Below are 21,825 nucleotides of genomic sequence, written 5' to 3' on the forward strand. Positions count from 1 at the left end.
TTTTGTGCAGCCCTGCCACCCTGTAGCAGTAGTTCTGCTATAGGGCAGTAGGGAAGTGGAAGCAAAATCGTAGTATAAGTTAGAATTTGGGATGACAACATTTATTGGTCAAAGAAATAGACCGTGGTGCAAGCTTTCAAGGCACACTGACCCCTTCTTCAACCAACTACCGAAAGAAGAGGCCACCATGCTTCCAGGGCGTGCACTACAATCATTTTATTGGCCAATAAATGGTGTCACCCCAAATCCAAACTTGTGTTTTATTCGGTGGCATTTAACATGACCAGTGGATGCACTCACAGTGGATTTTGCTATTACTGCGGAGGAACATAACATGAAAAAGTAAGAACTGATTTATCCTTTATCACAATTTTCCTTGAAGCAGAGGAGGTCATAAGTCATTTTGTGGCTAAATGGAAAAAGAACTGAGAAACATCAATAAAGCAGAAAACCCCTTTAAGTTGTGTTATCCTACCTATAATAAACTAATGAAAAACATTAATCATGTTCTCTCATTATAATATTTCCTTTGAGAACCATATCATTTGAACAGAGTTCCTCAACCTTTCGCTGGCTTGTTCTGATGTATTTTTAGTAAAATTACATGTGATAGGAAAATGATCCAATGTCAGTTTTTTTTTATTTTTAATGTATACGTTTGTGTATATTTTTGCTTGCTTAATTTAATCTTTTCAGCCATAATGAGACCTCCATATACCACGTCTTGCTGTGCTGGGGTGAGGTTCCTGCCTGCTTTTTGATGTATCATGAAAGTAACCTTGTATCATATATCTTCGCGGAGGTCGATGCAAAAGAGTGCATACATTACCAGAGTTGCCAAGCAAATTACCTGCGGGGAAAGTGACACCTTTTTAACTCCGACGCCTTGCCACCTCCTTTGATTGCAGTTGTTTGTAATTAAAGCGCCTCTGCTAGACATGTTTACTTCAGCATAGCTTTTGTGCGAACAAGGAGGTTGAAAAAAATTAAGAAAACAAAAAGGAACAAAGTAAAATCAAAGGTAGCTAATGGTAATTTGATGTTTTGGGTTTTTTTTGGGCAAAATTAAGGCCACCAAGGCAGGGGGTTTATTACAAAATGAATGACAAAGCCAAAATGTATTTGAAATTATATGTCACACAAGAGCCATTTTTTTTTCTACCCTAAGGATTTTAGAGCAAGTGAGTTGGGGTCCTTTCACACGGGCGTTCCGTTTTTTTCATCAGTTCAGTCGCGTTTTTTTTTTTTTTAAATCAGCGCTAAACAGATCAACACTTGACTTTTTACCTCGATTTTCATGTCTATTTTACATCCATTTACAGCCGTTTGTCTTCTGGTCCGTTTTTTTTTTCCAGAAGAAAAATAGGGTTTTCTTTCATTCAAAAAAATGGATGTTAACGGATGTAGATAAATGATCATCTGTTTATATCCGATAGACCATAGAAATACATGGCTGTCTGTTTTTCATCCATAAACGGATGTAGATAAATGATCATCTGTTTACATCCGATAAATTATAGAAATACATGGCTGTCTGTTTTTCATCCATAAACGGATGTAGATAAATGATCATTTGTTTACATCCGCTAGACCATAGAAATACATGGCTGGTCCGTTTTTTTTCCAGAAGAAAAATAGCGTTTTCTTCCATTAAAAAAAAACGGATGTTAACAGATGTGGACATTAACGGATGTAAACAGATGATCGTCCGTTTACATCCGCTAGACCATAGAAATACATGGCTGTCTGTTTTTCATCCATAAACAGATGTGCATAAATGATTATCTGTTTACATCCACTAGACCATAGAAATACATGGCTGGTCCTTTTTTTTTCCAGAAGAAAAATTGCGTTTTCTTCCATTAAAAAAAAAAGGATGTTAGCAGATGTGGACATTAACGGATGTAAACAGATGATCGTCCGTTTACATCCATTAGACCATAGAATTACATGGCTGTCTGTTTTTCATCCATAAACGGATGTAGATAAATGATCATCCGTTTATATCCGATAGACCATAGAAATACATGGCTGTCCGTTTTTTCATCCACAAACGGATGTGGATACATGATCATCTGTTTACATCTGATAGACCATAGAAATACATGGCTGGTCCGTTTTTTTTTCCAGAAGAAAAATAGGGTTTTCTTCCATTTAAAAAAAACGGATGTTAACGGATGTGGACATTAAGGGATGTAAACAGATGATTGTCCGTTTACATCCGATAGACCATAGAAATACATGGCTGTCTGTTTTTCATCCATAAACGGATGTAGATAAATGATCATCCGTTTACATCCAATAGACCATAGAAATACATGGCTGGTCCGTTTTTTTTCCTGAAGAAAAATAGCATTTTCTTCCATTAAAAAAACCCAGATGTATATAGATGTGGACATTAACGGATGTAAACAGATGATTGTCTGTTTACATCCACTAGACCATAGAAATATATGGCTGTCTGTTTTTCATCCATAAACGGATGTAGATAAATGATCATCCGTTTACATCTGCTAAACATAGAAATACATGGCTGTCCATTTTTTTTCCTGGAAGAAAAATAGGGTTTTCTTCTATTAAAAAAACGGATGTTAATGGATACGGACATTAACGGATGTAAACAGATGACCATCCGTTTATATCCGCTAGACCATAGAAATATATGACTGTACGTTTTTCATCCATAAACGGATGTAGATAAATTATCATCCGTTTACATCCGATAGGCAATAGAAATACATGGCTGGTCCGTTTTTTTTTCGGAAGAAAAATAGGGTTTTCTTTCATTCAAAAAAATGGATGTTAACGGAAGTAGATAAATGATCATCCATTTACATCCGCTAGACCATAGAAATACATGGCTGTCCATTTTTCATCCACAAACGGATGTAGATAAATGATCATTCGTTTACATCTGATAGACCATAGAAATTCATGGATGTCCATTTTTTTCCAAAAGAAAAATAGCGTTTTCTTCCATTCAAAAAAACAGATGTTAATGGATGTGGACATTAACGGATGTAAACAGATGATCGTCTGTTTACATCCGCTAGACCATAGAAATACATGGCTGTCCGTTTTTCATCCATAAACGGATGTAGATAAATTATCATCCGTTTACATCCGCTAGACCATAGAAATACATGGCTGGTCCGTTTTTGTTTTCCAGAAGAAAAATAGGGTTTTCTTCCATTAAAAAAAACCAGATGTTAACGGATGTGGACATTAATGGATGTAAACAGATGATCATCCGTTTACATCCACTAGACCATAGAAATACATGGCTGTCCGTTTTTCATCCATAAACGGACAGATGAAAATGGACATACAGAACGCCTGTGTAAAAGGACCCTTATAGTGAACCTTACCCGAAGAACAAAAATTGTATTTATGGAAACTTACCAGTCCAGAGATGTGGTGTCTGCATTAGTTTTCATTTTTTTCCTGGATTCTTTATATTTACCTAATGAGCCTGCCAGTAATACACTTCCTGTTCTGGGGTGACAACGCTCACAGTGTACTCTATCTATGGAGGAGCAGCACTGTTACTCTAAGAGTGGAAGTATGTTAGGACTACAGAACACCTTCCTCTCTCTTCTAATCCATAGCATAGGAGAGGGGGTTCTGATGTGGCCAGGGCCTATAACACAGACAACTTCTAACAATGCAGTACAGGCAGAGAGCGTAGGGAGTGACTGGATGTCTGGCGGGATCCAAAAGGTATTTTTTTTGCACTTATCAGATATAAAAAAAATGCCTTCAGCCCAAAACACCAAGATAAAATGAATAGCATGAGAAAAGATTGAGGAATTTTTTTTTGATAATTATTTATGTATTTAATCATTTTTTTGAGGATAATACACTATTGAGTTTTCTTTGTTTTGAGGTACACGGCAATTATTGACATTTTTACAGAAATTGGAGAAAGAATTATGGACTTATTTTTGGGTTTTATTTCACATAATTTGAAGGACACTAAAAAGCTTTATTATAAATGAGAAAAGATACAATAATAAAACAGGTTTTGCTACAATACACAGCTTTAGTTTTTCTGCCATTATTATTACTATTAGTTTTTCCCGTATCAGGAATGTATTATTGAAGAGCCGTACCTAAGTTTGCTTGAAAATTGTAAGACCACACAAAAGTATTTTTTTTTCCTTTCACGTTGTTTTTATTTACGAGTATTTTTTTTTTTTTTTTTTCAATGGGGATGGCAACTTCAATTATCTAGTAATATAGTATCTTCTATCTCCTGTAGAATTCAATGATAGGGTCTTTGAACCTTGAATTCCCACGTCTGCACGCTTACCACAGAATTCAATTCTTAATTGTGTTTTTATTATGGGGAATGAAGGAGATCAGCAGCACTGATAAACAAACACAGAATGAAAGAAAGATGAAAAATGTATTTTATGGAAAACAAAATCATGCCAAGATGACATGTTGTACAGTGTTTTTGCAATCTGTCGCCCAGTTAGGGTTTACATCTACTTTAACCATTTCAATACCGGGCAATTTTACACCTTCCTGCCCAGGCCAGTTTTCAGGTTTCAGCGCTCTCACACTTTGAATGACAATTGCGCGGTCATACAACATTGTACCCAAACTAAAATTTGATCATTTTCTTCACACAACTAGAGCTTTCTTTTGGTGGTATTTAATCACCGCTGGGGTTTTTATTTTTTGCTAAATTAACAAAAAAAGACCAAAAACTTTGAAAAAAAAAACACATTTTTCTTTGTTTCTGTTATAAAAGTTTACAAATAAATAATTGTTCTTCATAAATTTAGGCCGAGATGTATTCTGCTCCATGTCTTTGGTGAAAATAACCCAAATTAGGATGTATTATTTAGTTTGTAGGAAAGTTATAGAGTTCACAAACTATGGTATAGATCTGAAAATTGATCAATCCTGAAGTACTGACAGCCAATCTAATTTCTTGAGGTCCAAGAATGTCAGAACAGTACAGATATCCCCCAAATGTCAGAAAAGTACAGATATCCCCCAAATGACCCCTTTTTGTAAAGTAGACAGTCCGACGTACTTCATAAGAGGAATGGCGAGTTTTTTGAAGTTGTATTTTTACATACTGTCACCAGTGCAGTACAGCGTCATCATATAACTGGCATGGCGGTGATCAGGGACACTGGCTGCTGACAGTATGAAAAAAAAAAAATATATATATTTTTTTATTTTGTTTTATTTTTTATTATTTTTAATTTATTACATTTTTTTTAGATTTTTTTTTCATATTTTACTATGACCAAAGTAGTACAATGTTACCATAGTAACATTGTACTACTTTGGAGAAGTGATCAGTATTTTTTTTTTTTTTACACAGTTTGCTTATAGCAAAGAATTACTTTGCTATAAGCAAGCATTTACCTGAATGACATCGATTCGAGTTTCCAAATGGTCAGTCCGCCCCTGGTAGCACATACACTTTAATCCAATCACCTCACTCCTGACTCACTCCTGAGCTGCTGCTCTGCATGTCCATTCACACACAGAGCGGTGACTCAGCTCCATCCCCTCTCTCTCCTCATTGACTCACTGGCTGTGATTGACAGCAGCGGAAGCCAATGGCTCCCTCTGCTGTCTCAGCCAATGAGGAGGCAGAGTCCCCGGAGAACCAAGGCTCTCATGCACATTGCTGGATCATGATAGGGCTCAGGTAAGTACTAGGGGAAGCTGGGGGGATGCTGCACACAGAGGGTTTTTTTAACCTTCATGAATAGAATGCATTAAAGTAAAAAAACATGAGACTTTACAACCACTTTAATGTTAGAACTGAATTTCTTGGATGGAAAGGGTTTTTGTTTTGCATAATGTTTGAAAAATGTTTCAACTAATTTTTTATATTAACAGTTTTGTAACATTAAAAGGACAGTCCAACCTGGGAATATCCGATTGCCTCTCCAGGGATCAGGAAGGATTTTTTTTCCCTGCAGGAGCAGATTGGATCATGCTTTGCTGGTTTTTTTTGCCTTCCTCTGGATCAACTGTGGGTGTAGGATTATAACTTTTTTTTTTTTAATGGTTGTACTGGCCTGACTTTTGTCTTTTTTCAGCCAGACTAACTATGTAACTACGTAATTAACCTCTGATTTGTTTCCCTCTGGTCCTCTAAATATCAAAAAAAAAAAAACCTCTTTTTGGTTACATTAGATTTACCGTATTTTCTAAGACGACTTTTTACCCCTTGAAAATCTTCTCAAAAGTCGGGGGTCATCTTATACGCCGGTATACGGCATACTGACACTTTTTAGGGGGGTGGCGCGGTGCCACCGCCGCCGCCCCCCCTTCCAACGGAAGGGACACTAAGTACAGGGGTGGGCAGGGGCTGCTGTTTCTTACCTGGCTCCGGTCCCACGACGATCCGGTCCAGGAAGCGCGGCTGCTCCTTCAGTTCGGCCACTGGATGTTCGCGTGGCTGCTCGGCTCCGCCTCCTCACCGGTGATTGGCCGCCAGAACTGTAGCTCAGGAAAGGCACACAGGCGGCCAATCACCGGCGAGGGGGCGAAAATCGAGTGCAGGAGCGGCCGGTAAGTGTTCAGTGTAGAGGTGCTGCTGCAACCACATATGCTGGCTGCAGCAGCACCATACTAGAACAGGGTCAGCAAGTGTAATTGGTGTCAGTGGGATGAATAGTGCCCCATCATTGGTGTCACTGACACCAACGATGGGGCACTATTCCTCCCCCCCACTGACACCAACGATGGGGCACTATTCCTCCCCCCCACTGACACCAACGATGGGGCACTATTCCCCCCCCCCCACTGACACCAATGATGGGGCACTATTCCACCCCCCACTGACACCAATGATGGGACACTATTCCTCCCACTGACACCAATGATGGGGCACTATTCCTCCCACTGACACCAATGATGGGGCACTATTCCCCCCACTGCTACTAATGATGGGACACTATTCCTCCCACTGATACCAATGATGGGGCACTATTCCTCCCACTGACACCAATGATGGGGCACGATTCCTCCCACTGATACCAATGATGGGGCACTATTCCTCCCACTGACACCAATGATGGGGCACTATTCCTCCCACTGATACCAATGATGGGGCACTATTCCTGCCACTAATGCCAATGATGGGGCACTATTCCTGCCACTAATGCCAATGATGGGGCACTATTCCTCCCACTGAAACCAATGATGGGGCACTATTCCTCCCACTGAAACTAATGATGGGGCACTATTCCTCCCACTGACACCAATGATGGGGCACTATTCCTCCCACTGGTGTGCATTGGAAGAGGGGTAGTCTTATACGGCGAGTATATCACTTTTTATTAATGTAATGCAGTCAAGCTGCACATACATTAAAAATATGGGGCTCTTTTACTTTTTTTAAGGCTGCTGCAACAAGAGGTAAAATGCTGGTGGCACCTAGGAGAGTCAGGCCGCAGCTGTCTAACAGTATGCAACATTACAGCTCTTCAGCAGTCTGACAAGCCCCTGAACACTGATCCAGTTAGTCTAGGTTCACATCGATGCAGGTTGCATTTGATGTGTTTCTGCATTGCGTTTTGCATTTTTGCACTTGAGTTTTTTCCCTTTTTTTATTATTTTTATTGTTGCTAGGCAGATTTTAAATACAAAACACATCAAAAACACAGCAAAACACATCAAAAACACAGCAAAATGCAATACATGTTTTTCTGCAGCGTTCCCATTGAAGTCTATAGAAGCAAAAACGCAACATTTTGCATTTAAAAAAGTCCCTGACCCTTTCCAAAAAACGCACCGGGTGAAAACACGGAGATGTGAACCTGTCCCATAGGAAATCATGTTACATGGACTGTACTGCGTTTCTGCAAAACACTGCAGAAAACACTTAGGTGTGGACCTAGGGTTAGGGTATCAAAGTTTGTTGCGGTTTCATTGGCACACACATTTTTAAGGTTTGACGTGTTGGATATCTATTTACTTGGTGCAAATGATATTTTATCGCAAAATTGGATAATATGTTGTGTTTTGTGCCCTAAAATTAAATTTTACTGAAAGTTTGTGCTTGATAAAGCTTTGCGCTAATATCGTCTATGAAACCCCAGATCTCTTCTCTGGCCTCCAAAGCAGCAAATCAAACTGAGATCGGTTTGGTCTGCTGCTTTACAAGCCGGCAACAGCTTGGGCAGCACAGTGGCTAAGTGGTTAACACTTTCGCCTGGCAGTGCTAGGGGTTGTTGGTTCAAATCCCAACCACGGCACCACCTGCCTGGAGTTTACATGTTCTCCCTGTGCCTGTGTGGGTTTCCTCCAGGTACTCCGGTTTCTTTCCACACTCCAAAGACATGCTGGTAGGTTAATTGTCTCCTGTCTAAATTGTCCCTAGTATGTGTATGTATGTAAGTTAGGGACCTTAGATTGTACGCCCCTTGAGGGTTAGGGACTGATATGAATGTGCAATATATATGTAAAGCGCTGCGTAAGTTGACAGCACTATATAAGTACCTGAAATAAATAAACAGCTAAGAAAGAAAGAAACCACAACTGGAAGTAACTAAATCCTCATTGTTTCCAGTTTCTGGCATCACAGAGGGGGAGGAACAATATCAGTTTCTCTCACTGTGTCCAGGGAAGCTGATGCCACCAGTCACATCCTTAGCGGTCTTCCCAAGACAGCCCAGTAAAGGCAGAGAAGGTGGCAGGATAGGGGGGGTCTTCCACCAACTGTAAAAGTAATCCAGCAGCTGTATAGCCACTAGGATTACTTTTACCTAAAAGAGAATGTAAAAAACGATACCAGGATCATGGTTGTAGCCTCAACCATGATCCCCGTATAACTGCCTCAATATCAGGAAGTGCACGTATGGTGGTACAGAGGTGGGCAAGTCATCTTCAGGTGCACGGGCGGACTGACAACTCATTGGGCCCCCGGGCAATGGGGGATCATGGGGCCCCTGTCTCCTCGCCCACACCCAAAAAAGCCTATTAAAAAAAGGTACTAGGGGCATCTCATGAGCCCCTTACTGACCCCGGGCCCTTGGGCGGTGCTCGAATGGTCAGTCCGCCCCTGTTCAGGTGTAAAATTATTTTTTCTTTTCTTCTTTTTTTAAGTGTGCAAAAAAATGCAAAAACAGCTGTTCCAGCAAAAGAATTAAATGTTTGAGACCCAAGATAGGAGGAGAAAAAAACCTGCTGTAACCCTGTGAACCCGTAGTCATAGAAGTGAGCTCGTTTTTGGCTTTTTTCCGCGTGTGAAATGTTCTCCCTCCCAGGATCCGAAATGACGTCAAATCCATTCTCTTCTTTCTCTTTGTCTTCCCCCCTGCTAACATAGACCTCGTTGACAGTTGCATGATCTCACGACTGACATAGTTTCCCCAGCAGCTGAATCCCCCCTTCTCTTCTGCCTTGTATCATTAAGGACTGGCAATACAGTCGGAGTTCTTGTTAAAAAGTAGTTAATGATCCACATTAGATTTCATCCTGCTAAACCCTAAAGACCTGCTGGAGACATGAAACCCTTTTTTGTAGCACGTTCATCACAGCCTCGTTGTGCTGCCAGTCTACACTGCAACATAAAAGGTATATGTGAACTGAGGCAAGGCAGATACTCCCAAAATCAATACTGGTTAGCTGCAGCGGCTGAGAAATGGAGGTGCTGGGATTGTGCATTGTATCAAGTAAAAGCCAGCGTGCCAAGTGGACCAGATCTTACGAATTTAGCACATCTTATTGAACATAAAGTAAATCTAAATCCTATCTGAGTTGCATTTAGATGGCCAACACACCATGTATCATAAAAAGTGCCATTTTTATCAATTAATTTCCACTCTTTTAATTTTTTTTCCATCTCAGTACTGCTGATCTCCTCAAGCATCTTTAGCCACTACATGCACATACTCCAGCATTAGCTGCACATCATTGCCCGGGACCGGCCCCCTTATAATGATGACCGCGGGCCATGCCTGAGCAATGGGTGTGGGCATGTGCACTTATAATCTCACAATTGGGAGGAAAAAAGCCAGATTGGAGTTTGGCAAAACATACCTGAGGAAGCCAACGTCCTTTTGGAAGAATGTGCTGTGGACAGATGAAACAAAATGACAACATTTTGGTAAAGCCCATCGTTCTACTGTTTCCAGAAAAAGAAATGAGGCCTTTAACCTCCCTAACGGTATTCCCGAGTGTAGCTCGGGGTAAAATGTCAGTACCAAAAGCGGTAACCCCGAGCTACACTCGGGCTTACCATGCGGCGCTGCATAGGGAGTCCCTGCAGAGCTTACCTTGTCCTTCGCTCCCGCGATGTGTCCCCTGCAACGTCCCCGGCCATCTCCTCCGACCAATGCCGGCATCCAGCTTCTGTGTTCCGGTCCCTGTGACATCGGGACGTACAGGCGCCACCGGCGGCGGGAAATTTGAAAAAATGACATTTTTCTCAAAACACATTTTTCATAGTAAAACATTGCTGTTTCAACCCATTTCACATACATTTTGTCCCGAGTGCTTTGTCCGGCGCCCTACCTTCATTTTATCTGTTCTTTCTGCCTGGAAACTGAGAAACGTCCATGGCGTCCAAAAAGCGTCCCTTTAGGTGAAAAGCGGGTTTAGACCGGCTAGAGAACAGCGATAGTAAATCAGAACCACTTGCAGAATTGAGTGATAATGATTCGTGGGGGAAATTCGTCATCAGACACTGAAAACGATTTTGCGACTTTGCTCAGCAATGTGCGAACTTGGCGCTATATTTCAAATTTCAGTGTTTTCGGTTTGATTATATTATTGAATTAAATTTATTATTATTATATTATTATTTTTTATGATTATTTATTAAATTATAATTTATGATTTCGTGTTTCAAATTTTATCATCCCCGGGATGTTTACTAGACTCTTGTTCGGACAGATTTCAGTGAGTTATTCCTAAATTACAGGCCTACAATAAAAAAACTACATATGCAAAACAATGGTACCGCTTTCAGCACCAAAAATCTGAAATAATCGTACCGCTAGGGAGCTTAAAGAAAACAGTCCCTACAGTCAAACATGGTGGAGGTTCACTGATGTTTTGGGGTTTGCTATACTGCTTCGGGCACTGGATGAGTTGTCAAATAAGGAAGCTCAGGGTCAGTCCAAACCTAGAAATCAGTTGTCATTGCCAGGCCAATGAGATTTTTTTCAATTGAACCCTTTGTGGTGCATGAAAAAAAAAAACCTAAAAAACACACACACTTAAGAGTGTGTCTCTAGTCCACCTCCCAAAGAAATAGGACTTTACCCTGACCCCCCAGGACACAAGGCTTCTGAAAGGGGCAAGGATTAAATTGGACCACCTAGACCTAGTGGGTCCCTCTCTTCGTGGCCAGGTAAAGCCAACTTGGTGAGGGTCTCTCCCGAACAGATTCCCCAGATCCAAGGATGGCAGTAACCTAATGGCCACACATCCTCCCCTAACACTTCAGGGTAGGTCCAGGGACCCACACCCTCCATTAAAGTGAAATAAATGCACTTGGATTTCCACATCTGATGTACACAAGGGGACCAGGATGCTTGTGACATCAGTGACCTAATATTGCCATATTAAGTCAATGACATTGACCTGTTATGGCCATGTGTCCATATGTCACAAGCATCCCCACCACTTTGTGTGTATCAGGGAATCTCCCACCTGCAACTCATTGGCCCAGTAATGACAACTAGCTTCCAGGTTTTGGATGAACTTGGGTTCGGACTGAACCCATACCAAAACTCAAGCTCATCATGTCTCATCCTATGAAAGGACGTTCTTTAACAAGGACCTTTATGGCAGGACCCCCAAGTAACCTAATGTCTCTTTTTGGGTGCTAAATCTTTCATATAATGTATTACCATCTTTTTATCATAAATTAGGGTATAAAAATAATCACCTGAAACAGGTGGAAGAAGCCATGGGGAAGTTTGAAGGTACTTACTGTGGATGTGAAGTCCAAGCAAAAATCTTGAATCGTGAGAGTCGTGTTGTTTTTTTTTTGTAATAACAATTTTTATTGATTTTCAAAAATATACAAACAGTATGTTTAAGAAAAAAAAAAAAAGGATAAGAAAAGAAAACAAGCAAAATAGAAAGTTACATCGATGGCAAAACTGCGTAAGGACAGGACCAACAAAAACATAAAATAACAGTGTGAAGGTTATCAGGACCTTACATTTTGGGCCGGCATAGAGGAAATAAAGGTATCCCATGGGAGCCAAATCATCTCAAACACAGCAAATGAACAATTATGTAGTGCAGTCAAGTATTCCATCGGTCTAACATCAGCAATAAGTTTGTACAGAATCGCCATTGAAGGAGGGGTAGAAGACAACCAACACATAGGAATGCTTCTCCTAGCCGCGGTCAGAACATGTACAGCAAGTTTTCCGGATGGTTTAGGTAAACCCGGAAATGGTAGACCTAGCAAAAAATGTAGTGGATCAAGTGGGAGAGAGGTACGCATTAGTGATTGTAACAGGGAGAGAACATCTTTCCAGAAAGGAGTAATGGAGCTGCATGTCCAAAAGATATGGTAGAGAGAACCCTGGTCTCCACCACAGCGCCAGCAGGCAGGAGAAGCATTCGGATTATAAGCATGAAGAACTTCAGGTGTTTTGTACCATAACATCATGAGCTTGTAAATATTTTCCTTAAAAACCACACAAACAGAAGATCTAGATGCATTTTCCCAAATTTTCTTCCACGTTAATAGATCAATATCACATTGTACGAATTGAGACCACCTACGCATGTAAAGGTGAGTGGCATTGGACAAGGAGGGGGCATCTAGAAGTAGTTTATATGTGTTAGAAATAATACCCCTTTGGTGGGGGCCCTGCATACATAAACGTTCAAAGGAAGTAGGCTTCCCCAGGGTTAATGAGGGTGATAAGATAGAAAAGAAGTGGCGTATTTGAAGGTAAATATATAGGTGTTGAGAAGGTAGAAGAGATTTTTTCTGGAGATCTGGGAATGAGTGTAACTTACGAGTCACCGGGTGTACCAAGTGACGCAATTGAAAAAGGTTAGCTGCTACCCAAAGAGACATCCGGGACATGGCCATATTATCTGGAAGATTAGGGTTATGGAGAATATTTGTCAGTGGGGAGCAATCAGAGGCCAGTGTAAATTTAGCCTTACATTTCCGCCAAACAGCCAGAGAAAAGTGCATGGGACCAAGGAATAGGTGGCGAAAAGAAGAGACATCCACTGTTGAGGTCGACCAAAGGAGGGAGCATGGATGAGCCGGAGACAATTGTAAAGATTCAATCTCAGCCCACGTGTTGGGAGGATAGTGAGTAGACCATGACATGAGAAAACGAAGATGAGTTGCATAGTAGTATGTTATTATATCCGGTACCCCCAAGCCCCCCCTAGAACGCGGAGAAAGCAAAACAGAACGTGCAATCCTGTGCCGCTTGTTGTGCCAAATAAAATGCAGGAAAGATTTCTGGAGGGAGTGAAGTTTGGACATAGGAACGGGAACGGGGAGAGTCGCAAACAGGTATAACAGTTTGGGTAACACGGTCATTTTTAGTACATTAATGCGTCCGAGAAAAGAAATGGGCAGGGCATCCCAGTGTTTCAGAGAACGAGGAATTGCTATAAATAATGGGGGGAAATTGGCCTTGTATATGGATTGGTAAGAGGAAGTAAGATTAGTACCTAAATATTTTAAACAGTGGGTGCACCACCGGTAGGGAAAGGCTTCCTGAAGCGAGGATAAAACGCCAGAAGGGACATGTATCGGAAGTGCCTCAGTTTTAGACGTGTTAACTTTGTAGCCAGATATGGCCCCAAATTGTTTCAAGGTCTTATGCAAAATTGGTAGGGAGGTATGAGGACTCGCAAGCGTGAGGAGGATGTCATCAGCAAACAGCGATAATTTGTATTCATGGTTATGGGATCGTATCCCGCGAATATCCGGATTCGACCTTATGGCGATGGCTAATGGTTCCAGACAAAGAATGAACAGTAAAGGAGAGAGTGGGCAACCCTGACGTGTACCATTTGACATCTGAAAGGGGAGTGAAAAAAAAGAGGCTAATCTGACCTGCGAAAAGGGGGAAGAATAAAGGGCCTTCAAGGCTGCTACAAATGGACCCCTGAAACCATATCTTTCCAAGACCATGAACATGTAAGGCCAACTTAAACGGTCAAAAGCTTTTTGAGCATCTAAACTTGAGTCGTGTTGTTTTGAGGCAAACCTTACCATGCCTTCTTCTTTCAATGAATCCATTATCTTCTCACTCTTCTTGAGAAGCCTGCAGAATCTTCACTTTAGCAAAGCACCCTGGAACTGAGGACTCTAAAATAGAAACAAATAAATATGGGCGCTTACAATAGAAATACAATACTGTACAATACATTTACAATGCAATACACTTACAACACAATGCTTATAAATATGCATCAACTTACGATTAGTGAGTGGTACAAATGGAACAGTAATTGAGTCCATGTGCATTATCCTATTTCCCAGCAGTCATTTCTGCTAGCAAGCAGTGGGGCCCACATAAAACCTAGTCTGAAACATATGTGAAAGCATACATCTCAGATGAAAATGAGGGACATCTTTTAGAACAAAATATGGAGTACTCCCCAGCCATACATCATAGGGGTAATATGTAAGGTATAATGTAATATAACAGTTTTGTAGCTAATTAATCTTTTTTTAATGGCTGTCAAGACATCAGACCAAAAAGGGGGACAACAGATGAAGAAACAGGGACAGAGGGATATGGTTCCAATAGTCTCAGTCAGTTCAACGTAATAGCAACTATACATTCTGTTTTAGGGCTCATGTACACTGCAGCTGATAAACTCACGTTTAGGAGCTGTTCAGTGTTTTATTCAGCAACCCCTGAACTCTCCCTAATGTTTTCCTATGTGTCCATGTACACATCCTTGTTTACAGTCATTTACAGGCATTTGAGTTTACAGTTGTTTTTTTGAACGCACCAAACTTGCGGTCAGCAGTTGATTCTATCAGCGTTTCAAACGCAAAACTCTTGTAAATGGACTTGTAAGCGTTTAAAAAATTTTTTAACTCTTCCAGTTCCCATGCTGTCCAGAGCCTTTTTTCATCATGAAAAATGCATGCAAAGTGTTTTCAAGGTACTCAAGGTGGTCACATAGACAAAACACTGAACACAGGATGTTCCTACCAAGCTTGTCACACATTGTAATGACCAATTCACACCTCAGACCACTCCCACCCTTGGAAACAAAAGAGATATTAATGACCATTCATACCTCAAATTCCTCATGCAGACCCCCTGCCAGGTGACCTTAATGACTCCCTCCACCAGACTCCTTTCCCACCCTTGGAAACAAAAGAAATGTTAATGAGCAACTCACAGCTAAGCTAATCTCAACACATACTGCTGTCTCTGCTTCTACTCTCTGTATTTCTTTGAAACAGTCTGAAATAGTTAATAATTTACCACTTTTCAATGCATTCTGGGCATTTGGGAGGTTCTCCTGTGCTTATCTTTAAAAAACGCTTCTAAACGCAAACACGGTATGCAAACGCGGCTAAACAGATGTTTTTTAACCTACGTTTTCCAGCAGTCAGTTTCCATCGTTCAGAAGTGTCCCGTCTACATAGGACCTAACTCTCTCATTTTTCTGTCTAGCAAACATCCCCAAATTTTCAGTTCTACTAAGGAGCCCTTTCACAATAGTGGTTGGGGGGTGGGTTTAAACCCTGTGATTGAGCCACACTTTTACCACCCCCTGCCACTTCCCCCTTTAGCTTTAGAGGCAGAAGCTGTGGGTGTACATAATGCTTTGCTTCATAGTTGAAACAGAAATTATCTCTTCTGTCGCTATTTGTAGCAGCCACCAAACATGACCCCTTCAAGTAAATGTGACCACTCTACAAGCATCTCGCAACCCTGTGCAACGTACATGTTTGCAGTGCACTTGTTTGTGGTTCAAGGGGTTAAAACAGGTGATGAGGAGGTGATACAATATGGATTGCTCTTCAGAGAGCAAAGCATGTATGAACAAGCCTTAAAAGCTGAAGGACCGTAGGCAGGGGCGGACTGACAACTCATGGGGCCCCCGGGCAATAGGTATCATGGGGCTCCTGTGTCCTTACCCAAACTCAAAAAAGTCTATGAAAAAGGTACCAGGGGCATCTCATGGGGCCCCCTACTGACCCCAGGCCGTCAAGCAGTGCCCGAGTTTCCAAATGGTCAGTCTGTCCCTGACCGTAGGTATATTGCACGTGTGTTTAGACTCTCGAAAAGTGTGGATTTTCAAATATAGCACAGCACAATAAAAGTCAGTGTCTTCATCAAATACAAAAGGACTGTCAAGTGCCTTTCAGACCATTGGGCTCTGCAGTCATTCGCACATAATAATGGAATGGCATGGCTTTTCCTTGTCATCCTACATACTACTGACCCGACCCATGGTGCAAACCGCAATCATTTCTGCTAATGAAACTTAAATCGCAGCAGCAACAATTTTTCATCTCAGAGTTGTGTTGTCGAGAATTACTAGAGAACGATCCCCTTTTATGTCAACAAATGTCAGTTATGCTCCCCTTGGAGCCAATTTTACTGAATCTTTATTACGACTTCATATATGTGTTGCCAAACTCTTCCCATAAACCGTTATTAAAAAAAGATATGTACATTATTGAAAGCCAAAAGGGATTTTGCTTTAGGGGAAACGGGGCATAGAAATTAAAGTATATATCTGGGCAAAATAAAAAACATATTGAAGATATCTGTCCAATACATATACTTTTCACGTGTTATTTCTATTTAAAGCAAGCGGAACACAAAATTCAAAATGAAAGCTCCCTGCAACAGAAGAGCTCCAATATTCACCTCCCTGCTGGCCTGTGTAGCCTACTTTCCCTCCACTCCAGTGCTGCAGTCTCCATTAGTCTCTTTCACATTCATCACATCTGGGAATATTGGATGTCTGTGTTTCCCTCTGCATATCATGGCACCATTCTCCATCCCTGATGTCACTACAGGACTCAACAGGCACATAGGATGCAGTGACACACCGTGGTTCCACTGACGCAGTGACAATGAGACCATGGTGCGCGGGTGGGGAACACAGGCAAGAGACTGAGAGTGGCTGCAGTGCTGTAACCGGGGAGGTAGGAGGTATGGGTCACCAAAGAGGTGAAAATAAAACTGTGATGCATGCAATACAATTTTGTTGTTTAACCACTTCAATACCGGGCAATTATACCTGCTTCCTGCCCAGGCCAATTTTCAGCTTTCAGTGCTGTTTCACTTTGAATGACAATTGCACGGTCATGCAACACTGTACCCATATGACATTTTTAGCATTTTTTTAAACACAAATAGAGCTTTCTTTTGGTGGTGTTTAATCACCACTGAGTTTTTTATCTTTTGTTAAATAAAAGAAAAACGTTTGAAAAAAATGCACTTTTCTTCGTTTCTGTTATAACATTTTTCAAATAAATAACAGTTCTTCATAAATTTAGGTCAAAATGTATTCTACTACATTTCTTTGGTGAAAATAATAATAATACTTGAATTTGTATTTTTTTTTTCAAATGTTTCTATTATCTATTTTTATTTTTTATTAAATTTTTTCTTTTTTTATTATTTTATATTTCAGCACACTGTGACCAAAGCAATGCAATGTTATCATAGTAACATTGAACTACTCTGGGCAAGTGATCAAGATTTTTTTAATACATTATGATTGCTAATACCAATGTATTGAATTCATATTTGCAATCATTGTTGCTGAATGAAACTGATTAATTCAGTTTTTTGTTGTGATTAGCTGTGATTGGGCAAAGCTGATAACATGATACAGATGGGCTGTGACTGGCCCTGTCTGTAGCATGTGACTGCTTTTACCAGTCACAGCTAACAACATAATTGTATACAACGGATGGCATGAGAGGAAGCCATCCATTGTATACAACTAACATCAACAAAGAGAGGTACTTACATTAAGCAGCAGCGTATACAAGCAAAACAACCAACCCAGCCACTGCTTAGTCAAGCAGCGTGATGATGTTAGCACAGACTCCACCCGGCATGTTTTGTCCCAGAAGACATTCTCAAGATGACAAAACATGTTAGGGTAGAGCCTGTTCTGATGTCATCATGCTTCCGGACTGAGGAGTGGCTGGGTTGTTGTTTGATGCTGATGTACATGTATTGTCTCATGGTTATTATTATTTAATCACAGCAGATCATGCTGTGATTGGTCACAGTGGTCACATGACACTGGCAACAGGTCGGTGTGGTGATATGTCATCGGCTGTGTCCTGTGGCCGCTGAGTGGCCACGCGGCCGTGTGAGCAGCTTGTTTTGACAGGACATCATATGTGTCCCACCCGGCCGTCAATCTGCTATAGGCCAGGCGGGAAGGTGATATCTTGCAAAGAGAAGTTTATCTTCCAATATAAAATACCAGAAAAAAAAAACAGTTCGTCGTGAAAACAATATCAGTCACAGGTAGACTAAAAATACAAGAGCATGTGCCAAACAAACTGATACATCTCCAAACACTAGAAACTGCCTTGGCCATCATAGTCAAAGTGGACCAATCAAATACAAAAGAAGACAACTGCACTTGGTGCAAAAAATATTAAATAATAATAACCATGAGACAATACATGTACATCAGCATCAAACAACAACCCAGCCACTCCACAGTCCAGAAGCATGATGACATTTGAACAGGCTCCACCCTAACATGTTTCGTCACCTTGAGAATGTCTTCTGGGACAAAACATGCCGGGGTGGAGCTTGTGCTAATGTCATCACGCTGCTTGACTAAGCAGTGGCTGGGTTGGTTATTTTGCTCGTATACACTGCTGCTTAATGTACGTACCTCTCTTTGTTGCAAAAAAATATGTAAAAACGGTTTTACACTATGGAGCTTGTTTTTTTTTTTTAATCCTGGCATATGCTTAGTAGAAGTATTGGCTACAGCTAAAATTCCTTGATCTCTGCTGTTGTGCTGTGTGGTTCCTAATCATCTCAAGGCATTTTCATTGTGTGTGAACTGACCTCTGAAATTTTGAGGTCTGTTCATCTGGTAAGAGGCTCTAATTTTATATAATGGTGGTGGAGTAACAAGATATTTTGAAGAATCTTTCATATCGCTGGATCACAGTTAAAGTCAACCTATTGTCAGATATATTGTTTATGTGAAAGTGCATTAACAAAAGGTATTTATTAACTCTTACAGTACTCCCCTGGCAATTTCTTCAGCTGCTTTTCTCTCTAAAGGACCGTACTATCTATGTTCAGGCATCCTCCAGGGTTAGCATCTAGCTCCTGGACTGAGATGCTGGCTCAGAAATGACATAGTAATGTAGTCCCCAGAAGTTATAACTTAGCCTTTCTGTTTGTGGCTGTGTGTATACAAGGGATCAGTACTCTGCTGCTGCCTATTTTTATTTATTATTATTTATTACAGGTACTTATATAGCACCATCAATATACGTAGCACTTTACATATATATATTTTGTACATTCACATCAGTCCCTAACCCTCAAGGGGCATACAATCTAAGGTCCCTAACTTACATTCATACATACACATACTTGGGCCACTTTGGACAGGATTCAATTAACCTACTATCACTCTTTGACCTGCCAGAAAGGGACATTGTGTTGCACCTTTTTTCTGTAATGCCAATTGTGGGATGGCACAGTTATATAGGTCGAGAAGCATGTGCTGTTCTTGGTTGTATTAAAAAAAAGTCCAACTCAGATCAGCCCCTGCTACAGCCTCTCACCCTGTGACATGGTACAAGGTTTCAATATTGCAGTCTGATCACAAGAGGTGAAGAGACTGAGAAAATGCTTCCTCCTACCTGCAGCAGATTGTTGGCCTCTTCCCAGCCTAGGCAAAGTTCACTGGACATCAAGGAAGGCTATTTAATATTAAATCTAAAGCTTTTGGGAAAAATGATAGACTTCTTCAAAAACTGGTTCTGGTCAGGGAGGGGAAAGGGGCACTTGCCCTGAGAACAGGATATGGCAGTCCCGCTATCTCCGAACTAGCCCTGTGTAACCCGCTGTCACTTATAAACACAGAAGCCGGCTTCCTGTGCCAACCTCTGTGTTTACAAGTGACGGCTCGTCCTCAGTACAGGAGGAGCAGCCGCCAGGAGGCTGGGCTGTCGTGCTCCAGAGCAGTCAATGTACATATTTTCCAGCACACCACGGATTATACAGCATCATCCAAAAGCTTTATTGAAGACTGATCACATCACAAAGGACATAGAGCAATGTTTCGGAGCCGTGCAGGACCCCTTCATCTATGTATTTGTGATGTGATTATTCTTCACTAAAGCTTTCAGTTGACACTTGATGATCTGTGGTGTCATGGAAAATATGTACATTGACCTATGGGGGTTTATTTACTAAACCTGGTTGACTCAGAATCTTGGGCACCTGTGCATGGTAGCCAATCAGCTTCTAACCTCAGCATGTTCAGTTAAGCTTCAGCAATAAAACCTGGAAGCTGATTGGTTTTTATGCAGAAGTGGACAAGATTCTGAGTCAACCAGGTTTAGTAAATAAACCCCATGATGTCTCCAATCTCCAGCTGGCTGTTGCTGCAGCAGATGCAACTTTTTAGCCCATTCCAGGAACGTGTGCAATGGAAATATTCACATTATCTCATGCTCCAAAACAGAGGGTGCTCACAAAGAGCAAGGAGGTGCAGTTTCCCATTTTTGTCCTGGGCACTGGTTGACCTTGTCCCGGACCTGGGTAGAGCATTCTGTATATGGACATTTTCTATTTATTTCTGATTATTCTATTGTATTCTTTTTATTCTATTTATTTATTCTATTTTTTCTATTGGTTAAACTAGATGGACTTATGTTTTTTTTTTTTTCAAACTATGCTGTATATTGTGACATGTAAGGAATAAGTTCATGCGAACTTGAACAATGAAAGGTCAACTTTGAGCAAGACAAAGTCTGATGCCTTCCTGCCGAAACTCTGTCACCTTAGACCAGCGCCCATGTGTCCTTTACGCATGCCTGTCAATATTGTATATAATTGCATGTTGTTTATTTGTCCTGTTATTGAGCTGTGCGTCACTCTTGTCATTTGTGTTGCAGGGACTCCTCCTTCCACCCTCCATCCAGACAGCTTCAGGAACGCTCAATACTCACCAATGTGCCTACAGAGATACATTGCTTGGAAAAGATGCATCATTATTTTCTTCCAGCGTAAAGGGATCTCAGACCTGTGCATTATAAATGATAGGATTCTGCCAGTGGTTTCTCTTCTAAGAATTATTAAATATCCTCTTTTCAATATCTTTCTATTTGGAATCAAATATGTTTCTGTCTGGTTTCATGTGCAATAATTGTAACAGCCCTAAATTGCAACTTAACATTCCTTTGTGTTATTTCTTTTTTTTTTAACCTAAGAATAGATATATATATATTACTAAAAATACATTAAGAATATCACATAGTAAGGAACACTGCGATTGAAAATGATGACTGTGTCAATCTTTTTTTGGAAGGTAAACAAGCTGGAATAAATTATGGAATTTGTTTTTGAACTCACTAATGATTTCAAGTGAAGTTATCACTTAAATATAAAGCAAGCGGAGATGTAGATGGTATACTTATTCATTTATATTATGTTCACAAATTTCAACTGCTTTACAAAATACAGAAACCATTCATATGCTCCCAGTACATTTTACAGCCCAATATCAACGACCACACATCCTAGGTGGAAGCAGACTACCCTACACTATATGGCCACAGGCACGTGGACATCCATTCAAATTATGGAGTTCAGCTGTTTCAAGTGATAGGTAGAGTTAATACTAAAGTATACAAAA

The 21,825-nt window shown here is 40.7% G+C and overlaps 1 protein-coding gene across 3 annotated transcripts in view; it reads left to right on the forward strand.

The window, feature by feature from the left end:
* The window catches only part of KHDRBS3 (KH RNA binding domain containing, signal transduction associated 3), a 234,335-nt gene extending 212,794 nt beyond the window's left edge, over positions 1-21,541 (forward strand). For all 3 annotated transcript variants that reach the window (XM_089685953.1, XM_089685954.1, XM_089685955.1), the window contains one exon: positions 21,086-21,541. The gene's annotated coding sequence lies outside the window, so the exon portion shown is untranslated. The remainder of the gene's footprint in view (positions 1-21,085) is intronic.
* The last annotated feature ends 284 nt before the right edge of the window (positions 21,542-21,825 follow it).

Source organism: Staurois parvus, unplaced genomic scaffold (genome assembly GCF_062004578.1).
Source record: "Staurois parvus isolate SC_StPar_1 unplaced genomic scaffold, SC_StPar_1.0 ptg000389l, whole genome shotgun sequence".
Taxonomy (NCBI): domain Eukaryota; kingdom Metazoa; phylum Chordata; class Amphibia; order Anura; family Ranidae; genus Staurois; species Staurois parvus.